The sequence below is a fragment of the Paramisgurnus dabryanus genome, chromosome 10, assembly GCF_030506205.2.
Source record: "Paramisgurnus dabryanus chromosome 10, PD_genome_1.1, whole genome shotgun sequence".
NCBI lineage: Eukaryota > Metazoa > Chordata > Actinopteri > Cypriniformes > Cobitidae > Paramisgurnus > Paramisgurnus dabryanus.
Window position 1 is genome coordinate 37,191,290 of NC_133346.1, and position 17,340 is coordinate 37,208,629.

At 36.4% G+C, this 17,340-nt stretch overlaps 1 long non-coding RNA gene across 1 annotated transcript; it reads left to right on the forward strand.

The window, feature by feature from the left end:
* Positions 1-177: 177 nt before the first annotated feature.
* Positions 178-8,659, forward strand: LOC135718169 (uncharacterized). The gene is made up of 7 exons (XR_010520627.2): positions 178-627; positions 1,211-1,253; positions 2,691-2,808; positions 3,109-3,428; positions 4,337-4,394; positions 5,719-5,831; positions 6,981-8,659. It is a non-coding gene; the product is annotated as an uncharacterized lncRNA (long non-coding RNA).
* The last annotated feature ends 8,681 nt before the right edge of the window (positions 8,660-17,340 follow it).

Consider the following 17,340-nt stretch of genomic DNA (forward strand, 5'->3'; position numbering starts at 1 on the left):
CTAGTATATAGGTTTACCACAATCTTTACATATATACATATAAAGTTTACCATGTTTTAGTGAAGGTATGTTTACCCACCCAGCACAAGACGTCATTTAGACGTTGTTTTTTGGGCTAAATCACGTCGGCCCGTCATGACCTTCATTTAGTCCAAAAAAGACGTTGAAAACTGGTCTTTGTTTGGTCCGTCTAATTCAGTCCAAATTTAGCCTAAAATTAGACGTCTTTTTCGGACCACTTTTCAACGTGTCTCCATTCAATAATAATCCTGACAAAATATGCATGAATGTATACGTAGAAACAATAAATACTGAGCACATTGAACGATAATGAAACACATGCTTTGTTTAAAGTCTATTAATATTTCTGTTTATTTTAATTAAATAAATATGTTAAATGTGCTCTAAACAGGTCATTTTGGTCCTGTACAGCACTGATAGAAGCACTTCATTTTCATCTTTAAACAAATATCTTTATTTTCTTTTAATATGATATTATTGGCAGAGGCGCGCGTCCGTCTCTCTCCGCATGCTTTGTGATCACGTGATTATTCAACCGGAGACGCGCGTTGGGTATTTACAGATTTTCTCCTCAGACAAGTGTTTCTGTTTTGTGGTCGATTCTGGGTAAGTTTCCTTAAATTCGTTGTTACTTTATTGAAATTAGTTCACAGGGATGTTAATTCAGTTGTCAGTATATGTCGATACGACTAATAAATGATCAATTTGAATGTTTATCGTTTGTTAGTAATGTTAGCTCGAGCGCTGTCAGCTTGACTGAGCTCGTCGCGCAGGTGTGAGCTAATGGAAATCTTTTATTTGTCTTTATATCTTCTATATAATCGTGTTATGCTTGTTTTTAAATGTATTTTAAATTGTTTAGTTAATTATAATGCAAGTTTACTCCAAGTATTGTAGTGTGGGCTTTTTTCAGTTTACGGCTAGCCTGATTGAGCCCGTGGCACAGCTGTGAGCTAACAGTTAACGTTAGTGGATATTTGTTTTATATCTTTTATAAAAACGTGTTGTGAAACGTTTTTTCTTAAGTGTATTAAACAAATTACGTTATATCGCAAGTTTACTCCATGCATTGCAATATATGTGTGCTTTGTTCAGCTCCCTATCAAAATTACATTAACTACTCTACTTTAAAATGTTAAAGGCCATTCTGAATAAATAACTGTTGTATATTTATTGTTACTTCTTTCAGATCCTTTTCTTGGTGTGTCTTGATGTTTTCTATTGGCTAAAGAGTAAGTATTACTTTGTTCATATTTTCACAGCCACCAGAATCAGACTCAAGTCAAGTGCTCAAAAGTGAAATAGCATGTTGGTCTCTTCAATGCAATGATAAATAAAATAGTTATAACTAATTAAATGGTCATATCTCACTTTGACTTTATGTACAGTTTGCTCGAGGTCAAAACACAGCTCATTCATACAAATCAAACAGTGACACTGGCTATATGTCTGCTTTCTTTTTTTATAGCAATAAAAGCATAGAGATATATAAAGCAAAGACAACTATAAGATAATCCTTTAGGAGCCAGTAAAACATCTACAGTTACAGCAGTAAACATACTTGTTATGGGGTAAGAAAAACTAGTACAGTGTAGATATGAACTATGGTATCCTAAGCACTTCTCTTATTATTGCTTCTGTCTTGTTCTCAATTTTTTGTTGTGCAAATTAGGAGACTTAGAGTAAGTACAAATTGAGCTTTTAGTACTGACGGGAATATTACATCGCCATTCGTTTGAAAGAAATAACAGACACTTTGAATGAAAGTGGTATGAATACTTAAAGGAATAGTCTATCCATTTTCCATATTAAACTATGTTATTACCTTAACTAAGAAGAGTTGATACATCCCTGTATCATCTTAGTGCGTGCACGTAATCGCTGGGGCGCGCTGCGACACTTCGATGGCATTTAGCTTAGCCTCATTCATTCAATGGTACCAAACAGAGATAAAGTTAGAAGTGACCAAACACATCAACGGTTTTCCTATTTAAGACGAGTAGTTATACGAGCCAGTTTGGTGGCACAAAATAAAACGTAGCGCTTTTCTAAGAGGATTTAAAAGAGGAACTATTTTATGGCGGAATAGCACTTTTGGGAGTACTTGGACTCGCCTGAAAAATCTGCTCCCCTTCTCTCTCTCATAATGGGAGAGGGAGGGTGTTACTGCGCCGAGTCAAAGTACTCCCAAAAGTGCTGTTCCGCCATAAAATATAGTTCCTCTTTTAAATCTGCTTAGAAAAGCGCTACGTTTTATTTTGTACCACCAAACTTGCGCGTATAACTACGATAATAATACTAGGGATGCACCGATACCACTTTTTTTGGAATACGAGTACTTGCATTTCAGTACTTGCCGATACCGAGTACTTAATAAAAAACATGATTTAAATTTACAGGTAACAGCTTTAGTCGTATAATTTAACAAAAAACAAAGGACTAGTTTTCCAGTTAGTTGTAAACTCTGCCTCTTTGGACAACACAAGAGGCGTTAACCCCTTACACACCGCTCAAACATAGACATTTCTCAGACCGTGGTATCGATTCCAGGGATCGGGGGACTTTTAACGAGTACGAGTACTTTAGAAAATGTGGTATCGAGGCCGATACCAGTATCGGTGCATCCCTAAATAATAATTTTTCTGATGCTGCTGTTTACTCCATTGTAGAATGTCTCTGTGAAACTGACAATCTCAGGTAGGAGCTGCTGGTTTGTGGTTGGCAGTATGGATCACAGTCTGCGACTCATGAGGAGCTGGGCTGGAGACATGAAGAGGTTGTCAACAGGTGTGTTCCTATACTCTATCAAAATGAGATAGGGATCAGTCATGTGGGCCAATGTGTGTGAAACTTAATGTTTTTGCAAAGTCTTCAAACTCTTTGTGTTGATATTGTGGACGTTTTAATTTCACTGGTATGCCATGTCTCGCGAAAGTGACTAAGCTTGCTGATGACAGTGGCAGCCATAGTAGTGTTGAGTTTGTCTAATTGGAAGAAATGGTTATAGTAATCTACATTAACCATTTATTCATTGTTCGAGGTGAAGAGGTCTGAAGCTAATACCTGCCACGGTCTGATTTTCATTAGGAATCATGGGTTCCTTGGTATTTGAATTATGTTGAACCAGGCAAGTACTCCATCTTTCGATCATGTGTTCTATCTGCTTACACATTTCTAGCCAGAATAACATTTCGTGCTCTTAGCTTAGACTTCTCAGCGTGTGCGCATATCTCAGGTCAGATATGACTATTTTCTTATCTTCACTGGTCAATGAAAGTTTGTCTTAAAAGTCAATAATGTATGTGGCAAATTGTCTCCTATTTGCATGCCATCCATCCAAGATCATCTATCTGAGCTGCTGAAAACTGCCTCGGTACGGATCTGTTGGAGCTTTGTGTCACTGACTGGTACGTTTTTATAATTAAGTGAATCTACATGTCCATATCTTTGATGAGATTGTCATGTTTTGTTGCTATGGTCTTTCTGGAGAGGATGTCTGCCACAGGAATCTCCTTTCCTGTTTTCGTGTTAGATGTCATATTTCTAGGGCTGTAGAATCATTCTTTAAAGCCGTGGAGGAGCGGCATCTAGCAGGACCCTATGAAATCCATTAAATTTTTGTCCCGAATTCAGTTTTATTTTTCTCAAATAATCACACCAAACGCTTTTTAAAAAAAGAGCAGTGTGACGCGAGTTTTCATATTGCTAGCAACCAACGAGTCAGCTGTCTTGTCAATCAAATATTGAAGCGTGATATTATTTTGCTCTAAACTGTCATATAAGCAGAAACTTTATAAAGAGGACGCTTGCTCTGACCTTGTTTGAGGGTGAGAGGTGCACAAACACATAGGAGAGTGAGCGAGTGGAGTCCGGTTCTTCAAAGCAACTGTAAACTTCCCTCACCACACCGTAAGGCCCGCCTCTCCCCCCATTCGATTGGACAATAGAAAGATGCGAATGACGTCGGCTGCTTTTCCGCTCTCATCGCTCCTTCAAAAGTGTGTGCTGCGGCTGGTGACAAAAAACGCAAGCCGTTCGGCGCGCATAAACAGTGCGCAAATACTCTCTGCCCATAGAATATAATTAAAAAAGGCGCCTGCAACTGCCATAAATGCGTTTGGTGTGATTGGCCCCTAAGAGTGATTCTTAGCTTTAAGAAATTTGACAACTTGCTTTTATATTTAAGATTGAAAGTAGGAGTATATTTCATGAATTCTTAGTACTTAAGACAAAAATGGCACTCTCAGAAGCTTGATAAATATGGGAACAGTAGTCCAACTTAAAACTAAATTCAGTTTCTTTCCTTTCCTATCAGTATTTCTGCAAATTCCTGTTCCGTGTCACATGGCTTATGCAAGACTGAATCCATAAAGGTGAGTCGTCATAATCATGAGAAACGTCTTTGCTCACTGCATGCACATTTCTTTTATAAGCAGAATGACACACTTTGGTGAAGTGATTGTGTTTTTGGGGCTGTTTAAACTTGGTATTAAAGCCGCTCTATGCATTTCGGCGTTTTTGTCAAACAGCGACCCCTAGAGTCGCTGGAGAATACTTGCAACTGTCGTAATTTTCCACTCTAGTACTAGTGTTTCACAATTTCATACAAATATTTGGCTACTGCATAGTCTACTAAACTACAGATGATGGTAATAGGATAATAAGAAGTTTATTCCAAGTGTAGAGTGCATATAATAATAAAGTACCGCGTTTGCTAGCTTGTAACGTTTTTACATGATTGCAGCTAAATCACAAGTAAACATTACAAAATGCCATGACAACGTTTATTGTGTACGTTGCATTATTTCATAACATTGTTCGCTATAATGTCACTATACATGATTATTGCTATCTATCATAATAGTTTGCAAATTGTGCATGTTTACACTATTTACAACCTCTAGGCTTATTTATGTCCTGATAATTATGTGAGATATTGACAACTGTTGTCATGATAATCGCATGACATACTACAAGCAAGCGCAACAACATACAACATAGACCGCAATCAAGTTTACAAATAAGAGATTTACTTACTAGTCCATCAACAAGATCGCCAAATCAGCATCCCATACAGTGCTGTCTTTTAGCTCACGCCAACGAGTAAAAACCTGATTCCGGTCAGATTCTCTTTTCCTTTTCCAACTCTCTTCCGAACGCGCTTTCTTAACTTTTAAATCGTTTAGCCTCACGTCTGAAATTCGCGCGTGCAGTTGTTGTCATAGGCTTGATCAACTTTATGCGGCGCTGCAAGAACCGACAGCCGGATTACGTCAAAGTGCCATCTCGGATCATTCTCGCGGTACTTTGACATCATCCAGCGGTCGGTTCTTGCAGCGCCACACAAAGTCGAACAAGCCTAACGTGTGTGACGTCGTTGCAGTAAAGCAAGTCGTGATTCTCGCGAGATTTGTCAGGGGCGGTTCTCTCAAGCTTGCATTGCTGGTTTTGGTAGCGGCGTCCTCCCCGAGCTTCAACGGGAGGATGATTCGCCCTACTATGACTTTGTTTACCACCGAAATAACTTTGAAGTTGTTACATTAAGGTAAAATAACTGCATAGTGTGTCTTTAAGATGTGTGTGGTTTTTTGTCGATCGGCTCATAAGCGGATGAGAAGGACACATTCTGTTTACACCTGGTATTTAAATCCGTCAGTTTTGTCCCCTTTCAACCTCTTCTGTTCTGAATACTTTTAGGGGATGGTCTGTGGAGACTGTGGGCGATTCCTTCTGCTGTCATTTAAACATGAGCAGGAGTAATGACGGGATTTAAATGGACGCAGCTAATATTATGCCAGAGTCCGCTGCTTGTAAGTAAACATGCGGCACAGTGTTTTGTACATTTATATGTAAAAGCTTTCTTTGATATTTCTTTGATATTCTCTTGTGGGTGTTGGAACACATTCTACCACATGCACGCTTAACCTACATAAGCAATCCGATTAAAAGTGTTTTCAACTACCTCTGAATGTGGTCAAAAGTGGACAACCTCAAGATGTTTTGAACATCATTTACACATGTCTTTAGCATCGTCCACTTGTGGTCCGATCGACAACAGCACATCTTAATACCAAGTGAAAATAGCCCCTTTTTTACTTGCGCTTCCAAGCTTTATAATGCAGGGCTCCAGACTAACTTTTTTCGCTAGGAGCACAGTGGCCCCCAACTGAACATTTTAGGAGCGCAACCAGAAAATTTAGGGGCACACACCAAAAATCAACATGCTTACCAAATACTGTATTACTAATAAATACTTTAATGAAAGATTCAGAAAGTACAATTTGCTGTTTCAAATTCAGTGTCACATCACAAAAAAAGGTAAAATTTACTGGTCACACATGTGCGACTGGATGTAAAATTAAGTGGCACACTCTCAAATTTTGGTGGCAAAATGCGACCAATCGGGGGCAGTCTGGAGCCCTGTAATGGTAGAAAACAACAATTAGGGAACAACTTCTGACTTTAAACCTCAATAAAGTGCATTCATCCTTCACAGAGGTAATCCATATTCAAATGTTTACCGCAAACTAGTTATTATAGTTTATAAAGTTTAAAACATTATCTTTTCTTACTATATAGCATCGATGACCCACAGAAGAGCTTTATTAACCCCTTGGAGCTGTGTGGATTACTTCTTTAAAGGCTGCACTTCTTTGGGAAAATGTACCCTGATCCATGTTTTTTCACATATTAAGCTCGGAAAAGCAAGGACATTTACTAAAATAACTCCAAATGTGTACGTCTGAACATGTGTATGTCGAGTTACTGAGTGTGAGTACATCATTGGGTAATTTTAAAATCTGTCTAAAGCATTGCTTTAAATATTTAAATGGTGTATAGCAATACATAAATTCCTTTTAATATTAGTGTACCTAATTGGATTGATCATGCTTTACTTTTTGTTAAGACAACCCCTGTTTTTAATGTTAACATTTAATTTTTTTTATGTTCTCAATTAGATGCTGTAACCATAAAGCAACCAGGACAACACACCTGGAGTGACCGAGAGCATGATGAAGAAAGAATCGGACGAGAAAATATCAACTGGTGCCCATGATGAGACATGTTGTTCTTGGACCTGCTTTTTCTGTTTAGTAATAAGTGGTTTTATGTGGTTACATAAAAGTAATTTAATATTCAATCCACAAGCTAAATTTCCTACATTTTCTTAAAAGGGTAGTTGACCCAAAAATGAAAATTCTGTCATTTACACAAACAGTTTGGTTACAAACATTTCTCACAATATCTGCCTTCCTGTTTATCAGAACAAAGAAATTTATGTGGGTTTGTAACAACATGAGAGTGTGTAAATGATGACATAATTTTCATTTTTGGGTGAAGTACCCCTTTAACATTTTTATACCCAGGGGTAGGGGTGTGCAGCGGAGTCAGTATTTGTATCTGTAACAGTCTCAAAATTATTTGTATCTGTATTTGTATTATAACTTAAATAACTGTAAATATTTATTATTAAATTAAATTATTAAAAATAATAATACAAAATTTTAATCAAAAAGACAAATAACTTGATTCTCGTTAGTAATACTCATGGAAAGCAAACAACTCATTTTTAAAGCCTCATACAGCTTGTGCTATGCATCATTGTATTGTAGCATTAAAATAACAAACTTGAAAGCACGTTGACAAAACTGTAGGCTAGATCACCCTTAAATGTTTATTGTGCCTGTCAGCACAATTCCATGAGACCCATTCTTTCTAAATGAGTGCGATGTTTTCAGAAAAAAATAAGTAGCCTACATTAATCCCTAGTCTAGCGATTTAAAAATAGTAATTAAACATCTAAAATGATCGTTATTTGTAAGTTTTCTAAAAGAGTGAAATATAACCTAATACTACTCATATATCCATGTCTGACATCTTGGTTTCAGTTTAAAAACATGCAGGAATTTGAAAATAAAATGCAGGACTTGCTTGATGCTTAAAGAGTTATTAAAAAGTTCGGGAACTGATTTATGTTAAAAAGTTATTAAGATCGACAAACTCGCGCTGACTGACAGATCCGAAATGCAACGCAGGGACACGCAAGTGGCGCAGTATATGCACAGAATAGTTCAAAAACATCTGTTTTGATAAGAATTTACGAAAGCATAATAAGCATTAGAACAAACTTGCTGAACTCATTTTTATCTATGTCCATATAGCGTTTGCGCGAATATAACGAATTGTTTTAAAAAAAACTTTCTTATTAATCTTCATCTAAATAAATAAATAATCAGATATTTGTTCAAATTTTTAAATAACAGTATGCTCTATTAAAAATCAGTTTTGACTTATTTCAAAACCAGCAACATGATTTAAAACAATAATGTAATTAGAAATATTTAATTCAAATGTTTCAGTTGTTATTTGCTTACTTTATTTTTATGTTAATTGCAATTCATGTCATAGTATTCTTCAGTTTAAATTTTGCTTTTAAAATGTTACATTTTCATATTTTTATCTATTTACTTATTTATTTTATATTCACCTAGATTGACAATAAAGCTTGCTTCGACTAGAAGTAATTAAAATATCATCTACCGGTGCCACAGAGATACAGAGTTATTAACGAATATTTTATTATCAGAGTGCAGCATTTTATCAAGGTTTTCTGGTCTAATTAAATAAAACGGAATTTTTTTTTACAGTTGGGTTAAAAGAAGTTTGATATTAGCAGCGTTTTTAAGATTTTAAACTAATTCCAAAACAGCTCGCGTTTCTAAATAAGGGTTGCGCCGAAAATGTCATTTTATAGATTGCACTCATTCACTTCACACACATATTATTCGTGCTTTAAGGGGTTTATAATTTAGAGCTGTTCCAGTAAACATGTGATTATGTCTGGCAGAATATTTTCTCTGTTATTCGGATGAATTCGTTGTTCGTTTTGAAGCTATTATCCGTGCCCTTCCGAATAACGTATTCAGCTTCGGTCACATCCCTACCCAGGGGTAAAAGAAATGTATGTTAAACATTTTTAGTTTGTCTTTTTTGTTGCTGCTACTTTCAACAAGACTAATTATTCAGCCAAGCTTATTTTGTAGTTTAAGAAATGAACAGCTTTTATGGGTTTTAAGACACAGATATGTGCTCACAGTTTGCCCATAGAATGCCCAGTGGTCCCACAATTTTCCCGCAGTATGTCCACATTTTTCCCACGTATTTGTGTTTAAATAAATTTTTCCACACAGTATTTTGTATTTGTGATATCTGAATTTGTGATAGTAATTTGAATTTTAAAACAATTCCATGTATGTATGGCTATCTCAGATCATATGCATGTGAAAGGCAGTTTCTGGTATAAATAGCAGAACACAAAAGGCTTTCTGTGTCAGAAATGCAGTCAAAAAGTGGGACAACAAGGATACTGTAACTGATCATGAAGGTAGGAACCTTAACCATGCCAGGTGAGGGATATATAATGGCTGAAAAAACAATAAACCAATTAATGAAATATTCATGTCATATGTGTGTTTGACATATAAATTCGTATTACCTTTTTGTTAGCTGTCCTATTTTGAGATAATTATTAGCCTAATAATAATAATAGTATAATTAATATTATATAATACATTCTTGAAACGAGGTTAAACCCTTGGAAAGACATAGGAAATAATATAGAAATTTAGCCCATTTATAGACGTCTTTTCAACGACCATGAAAAGACGTCTTTTAGCCTTTCACTTTTCAACCAAATTTAGCCTTTTTCTAGACGTCGATTTATAGACGTCTTTTCAACGACCATGAAAAGACGTCTTTTAGCCTTTCACTTTTCAACCAAATTTAGCCTTTTTCTAGACGTCGATTTATAGACGTCTTTTCAACGACATGAAAAACACGTCTTTTCACCTTTCACTTTTCAACCAGAATTTCACGTCATTAAGACGTCTGGAGAAGTCGTCGTTTCGACGTCTTTTCAACCAGATTTTGCTGGGTGGGTATGGAGTGAATTTACTTGGTGACCATTTGTAAAAAAAAAAAAAATGCACACATTTTATTATTGTTATTTACACCTGGTCACTTCATGCATTTTCTCTGATCAGATCACAAAAAGACCAGGTGTAAATGCCCTCGAGACTGATTTAAATCTGATCGTGCAAACCACTTTAGGAGGTGGCCTGGGACGCATTTCAGTTAAAACTGAACAGATGTAAATGCATCTGGTTGTTGAAACTACATACGTCAGCACTTTACTATAGTGATGTATGTCACTCCCTTAAAGGTAGGGTATCTAATTTTGAAAAATGCTAACGGAAGCAACACATGAACACGCACAGATCAGACGGTCACATCTCATGTCTCATTCACCAGTGAGAAAACTTTACAGTACAAAGTGAATAACATTTCCAAAATAACCAACATAAACAACTGGTTTAACATCAGAATTAGTTAAAGCACACTTTTGGTTGTGTAGACGTAGTAACTATATCGTTACGCTTATCCGTAAACGAACACAAATTTCATAAGCAACACAATGTTTCATCAAAGTAGAATATCTGAATCCATCTCAATACAAACATATCACGTACCTACCTTACCAAAATAAACAGTGCAACGACTCTTTCAGACCCTTTGCCTCCTGCAGCTGTTTGCATCTCGTGGTCAAGCAGTAAAGTTACCAATGTTAATTTGGGTTTTTGTTCTTTGCTGATCCAGGCAGATTTTGCTGTTGTTGTTTTAAAACATGTGTTTAGTTTTGTGGCTCCTGTGCAGGTTGTCAATTCAGCAGAAAAGTTTGCCATTCTCCCTCTGTATACAGATGTCTGCTGAAAAAAACAGCATCAAACCAGCATGGGAATTATGCTGGTCTATGCTGGTGGTCACAGCATACCAGCACCAAAACACAACATATGCTGGTATGACCAGCATGGGATGCCGTTGCTAATGCTGGTTTAGCTGGTGCTGATGCTGGTGCTGATGCTGGTTTGATGCTGGTTTAGCTGGTGTTCACTAGCAAACCAGCACCAAAACACAACATATGCTGGTCTTGCTGGTATGCTGTTTTTTTCAGCAGGGACAGGAGGTGAGCGCACGTGAACGTGTCGATGACGTATGGTGTCTTCGTGAACAAGCTGCGTGGTTGCATTCAAATTACGCTTACGGACGAGGGACAAAAAAGCAACATCCATTCGGACCGAGATCTATGATTGGTTGAAAATTTTTTGGTCCTACATGTTTCACAGATGACATAAATGTCTACAAATACATTTAAACAACTTAACATAGTGATTGCTATCAGGATGTGAGGAGACTTTTAACCAGCATAACTAAAAATGTTTTTGAACCAAATCAGATACCCTGCCACTTGAAGAAGCAAACATGGATGAAAAAGTTGCCGCTGCAGAAAGCGTTTCTTTTTTTTACCACATTCACAAATTGAAGTTAGAGGACAACAGTGGCTGCCATTTTTAGTTCAGCGAGTCATTTTGTATTTGCATTTTGCACGGGAACAGAAGATCGGATTCATATCCATTCAGCTGAGACACATTTGTGGGGCCAAGTGTAAATGCATCTGTTTAAACAAATCAGATAGCTATCCAATCTACGAAAACACATGAAGTGACCAGGTGTAAATAGGCCCTAAATGTCATCCCTTATATGTCAAACGCTGTGCACAGAATCCGGAAAACATGTCTCATCGCATCCGGTTAGTCTTCAATACAAAAAAGGGCTTTTCACACTGCACTTAACCAACCTGGGTTATCTTTGTTCTAAACCATGCTTTTAACCCTGGGTTAAGGATCGTTTCACATTTGTAATTTAAAAGTGGGGTTATCCCTAAAATTAACCCAGGGTTATGAAACCCTGCTCTGAAGCAGGGTTAGCATTGCTTTTGTGGGGTTAACACCACATTGTGGTGCCAAACGCATGCAGTGTGAAAGGAAGCAGGGTTATAATGTTATGACCCCAATTAAACACAGCTGAAACAGCTCATCAAGGTGTTCAGGGTTGCTTGATAATTACAGACAGGTGTGTAGGGTTGGAGACTCCTGACACAGGGTTTAGAAATGCACACTGTGAAACGTCACATTTTGAATACCCAGGGTTATCTCTTAATTCCTGGTTAACTACGAATAGTGTGAAACATACAACAGATAACCCAGGATTCTAATAACCCAGGGTTTAGAATAACCTGGGGTTAACTATATCAAGTGTGAAAAGCCCTAAAGTGATGTTTTACTCAAAAACCTTTAAATTTGCAACAAAAGATAATCAAATGCTCAAATCAATGCTTATCACATTAACAGATTAAAAAAAAAATAAAATAAAAATTCTTCACACAACCATGATTAAAGGCAGGGTATCTGATTTGATCCAGAAACATTTTTAGTTATGCTGTTTAAAAGTCAACTGACATCCTGATTGCAATCACTATGTTAAGTTGTTTAAAAGTATTTGTAGAAATGTATGTCATCTGTGAAAGGCGTAGGACCAAAAAATGTTCAACCAATTATAGATCTCGGACCGAACGGACGTTGTCTTTTTTGTCCCTCATACGTAAGCGTAATTTGAATGCCACCGGGCAGCCTGTTCTTGCAGACCCCATACGTCCTTGGCGCGTTTATATGTCCTCATCCCCCGTCTGTAAACAAAGGATAATGGCAAACTTTTCTACTGAATTGACAACCTGCACAGGAGCCACGCAACAAAATAAATCTTTTATAACAACAACAGCAAAAACTGCCTGGATCAGCAAAGAGCAAAAACCCAAATTAACATTGGTAACTTTACTGCTTTACCACGAGATGCAAACAGCTGCAGGAGGCAAAGGGTCTGAAAGGGTCGTTGCACTGTTTATTTTAGTAAGGTAGGTACGCGATATGTTTGTATTCAGATGGATTCAGATATTCTACTTTGATGAAACATTGTGTTGCTTATGAAATTTGTGTTCGTTTACGGATTAGCTAAACAATATAGTTACTATGTCTACACAACCAAAGTGTGCTTTAACTAATTCTGATGTTAAACCAGTTGTTTATGTTGGTTATTTTGGTAATGTTATTCACTTTGTACTGCAAAGTTTTCTCACTGGTGAATGAGACATGAGATGTGACCGTCTGATCTGTGCGTGTTCATGTGTTTTGAAAGAGGCGTGACTTTGGATGGCTATTTGAATGGATGGTGGGATTGTGATTTCATTGCTAGTCAGCTACCGTTAGCATTCTTCAAAATTAGATACCCTACCTTTAATGAAATAGCTTAATACACATAAAAAAAGAATAAAGCTAGCAAGGTTAGCTAATAACCATAAAATATATATTGCTGAAAGTTAATACTGTTAATACATTTTTTCAAACAAGCGGATTTAATGAGACCAATTTTCAGAATTTGATCACATGACGTCCAACATATACATGGGTGATTCTCACAAAATCTTGCTTTCAAGATATCCAACATGATTTTCTTAAAAACACTTAGTAACAAATCTTCTGAATATGCATTTAATACTATGTTTGATATGTTTAAACAAATTAAAGGGATAATTGACCCAAAAATGAAAATCCTGTCATCATTTACTCACTTTTATGTTGTTACAAACCCTTATAAATGTCTTTGTTCTGATGAACACAAAGGAAGATATTTTGAAAAATGTTTGTAACCAAACTGTTTGTGGACCCCATTTACTTTATTCTTTTTCCCTACTATGGAAGTGAAGGGGTCAACCAAGTGTTTGGTTACAAACATTCCTCAAAATATCTTCCTTCATGTTCATCAAAACAAAGAAATTTATATGGGTATTTTTAAATTATAACATATAATGCACTCAGACAAATCAGGATATGTTTCAGTGATGAGAATTTCAGCTTAAATCAGCTTGTCATTTTTGCTTAAGTGAAAGAGACGACAGGAAGCAAACTAGGAGAAAGGACCATGAGACAGAAATCAAGCCCAGGTCACCCAATGCACAACTGTGCCATGTTTCAAGGCTATTGTCTCTGACATTTAAAGCCCTTGCACACAGAGTCCGAAACTTGCATATGAATCTTTTGCACATTTAAAATAAATACGACCTCATGTTGTTTTTAATCACATTTACACACTACACATTTAGGGTTATACAATGCACTGCAACCCACTGTTTCTTGGGGTTATTGTTTTTATAAAACAGTAACCTCATATGTGTAGCAAGATTTCATAAAATTAATAAAGTGATAATCAGGTTATGTAATGCAGTCAGCCCTTAAAAATGGGGTATTTTGTAACGGCTAAGAACTTGGCTTACCCATTAGAATCAAGGACCAGAACTGAATGTTTTTTAATATATAAATACTGTTTTATTTTTGTATGTTTACTTTGTAAAGCATTTTTGGTCAACATTGGTTGTTTTAAAACAAAGCTGGAATTGACATTAAAGGGATAGGTCACCCAAATATGAAAATAATTTCCTGAGACTGTAGCAAGCGTCGTACGTTAGCAGCGGCTAGTCTCGTGTACGCGGTTCACAACAGATCCGGAACAGAATACAATGCTGATACAATACAAGTCTTAATTTTTGTTATTTTTGGACCAAATTGTATTTTGGATGCTTCAAGAAATTCTAATTGACCCACTAATGTCACACTTTGATGATGTTTTTGTTAGGGCTGAGCTGATACAACGTCATACCAATGTCGATACCACAACCTTGAGTATCTGTCAATACTGATCTAATACCATCTCTATTGCCCTTTTAATCAATTAAGCTGCAAATAACCCATTTGTTAGCTGTACAAAAAGCTTAAACAGGGCTACAGAACTCAAAAGTTTTGCTGTGCAACAAATGACTGTGCAACTTGGCTTTATGCCCAGCTGCACTACTTCCTGAACTTCAGCCAGCTCCTTGTTTCCTGTCTGCCATTATTGGACAAACTGATTAATCCAGGTGTGCCTGACCTCAGTAGTCACAAACAAACTGATTAATCCAGGTGTGTCTGACCTCAGTAGTCACAACAACAATAATCAGACACAACTGGATTAATCAGTTTGTCCAATAATGGCAGACAGGAAACAATGAGCTGGCTGAAGTTCAGGAAGTAGTGCAGCTGGGCATAAAGCCTATTCAAGACTCAATGAAACATTGTGCAATACTGCTGCTTCATTTATATTTTAATGTTTCAAACTGACTAGTAGCAACACTTTTAGTTAGTCATTCAGGTTGCTCAGCAAGCCGCGCTTTACATCTTTAACTTTGTTCTGAAGAAGAACGGAGGACTTATGAGTTTGGAACGACATGAGGGTGAGTTAATAATGACATTATTCAGATTTTTGAGTGATCTATCACTTTAAAGGCTGACTGAAGGATCAAGCCTGAGGAGTGTTTCAATCTTTCAAGAACCTTTTTTACCTGGCATTACGAGCCTCTTTTATATTTTCTTATAACCCTACTTTTACATCTTTTGCAAAACTAAGGCTGCTGCAAAAGGAATTAGGCCGTGGATAGGGAACAGATGGGCTAGGGTGGAAAAACATTTGATAAGTGGCAAATATATGACCTGAGAGACCTTAAACATACAAACAATTTAATAATGCTATCGGATATAACCATAAAACATAAAAATTATGATCACTGCAAAACATGCTGAGTATTGTAAAATGTATGATACCAATACCAGCGCCATACACTTCACTTTTTAGGAGTAGACTAAGATTCAGGAGCACCTTCTGATTAGTAATCAAATATTATGCTTAAATGTCATATTGTATGTCAGATTAAAAATTTATATTTTAAATTTTGTAAAACTTCCAATTAAAACAATATAAAATAAGATACCAATCATTTGAAATCAGTATTTGCAAAACTAATTTGAACAGAACACAAAAGTGTCTTGTAAGTGTATTTTCAGACATTTAAATGAGGCTCAAATGAGATATAAATGCAATTCAACTAATATATTCAAGATTAGACGTTTTAAATAAAGTTTTATATTTTTAAAAAATAAAACTTAAAACTTCCAATAAGTGGTGGCAAGTTACTGATTTGATCACAGAATCGTTAGTTTAACTGATTCTTTCGAACGACCGATTCATTGAGGAATGAAGTGTCTTTATGAATGCGTAATAGAATCACTGACTCGCTAAATTTATTGATTCAGTAGAGTCATTTAAGACGTTCATTCAGATTCGTGTCGGCTTAGCAGTGAAACTACGGAGACGATCGTGTTATATTCAGACAAGATAAACCACTTTATTGTTTATTGAAATGTTGAGATCACGCGTTTTCATGACGATCATACATGCGTTTTATTGCGGATGATGCTCATACTTTTAAACAAAACTGATCGACTTTGCTTTAAAACTTCTTTTTACTTACTGTCATTATAACCTTTTCAGAGTAATCAAAGATCATATTTAAACTTGCATCTTAAAACGAACCCTTTCTAATCATGTATAGTTTGTTAATCGAATTAGTTTTTGTTATGTGTATTTTCATGGTTTAAATTTAGCGGAGCACATGATTGACGTATCCCCCTCCCTTCCCCCTCTACAGTGTAGCAATATGACTAAACTGACCAATCACAAAAAATATCCCCAGCAGGAAGCAGCCATCCAATCAAAAAAATCGCTGTCTCTCAGGCCCCTCCTCACAATATGTGACCAGTCACGGAAAGTAGGGACACAAGTCGGATCTGGGCATTTTGAGTTATTCACAGATTCTGAAAGTGCAGTTTCTAAGCTTTCCAACGATGTGAAACACATGGAAATCTGATAAGATTTGGAGAAGTTGTGGCCATTTGAATATAGGAACTCAGAAATACTCAAACCGAGAAAATCGAGACGAAAGGGACTCTTCTTTTCAGCTGGGGGAGACAATAGGGCTCATTTACATCTCATTTAGCTAAGCCATGCCCCCTGTAAAACCCTTTTTGAGATGTTCTAGCATCATATGTAGTATTTTATGACCAAATGACAACCCGCAAAAATAAACATGACTCTTTTTACCTTTGTGGGGATCACAAGTCGAATCCAGTCTGTTTCAGATTATCCAATGACCATATTTGTCCACAAATGCGTATAATCCGTGAAATATAGATTGTTTACATCAGATTTCGCATGAATGTCTGGTAATACAATATAATATACAATCTGAAGACTATTTAAATCGTAACATGTAAGGGTATATGAGCTTACACTCCGTTAAACACATGAACCCGCCTTCAAAGTTTGTATTTAAAATAGGGAAGTAGTATAATAGATCATCCAAACAGCGCCGTCGAAAACGTGACATCCTTTAGAGAGGTAACCAATGGCTCGCTCGTTCCTCCATCAGCCAATGACTTCATGGAAAATATTGATAGACAAAACATGTAGCCAATTATATGAAGAATACAACGATATCTG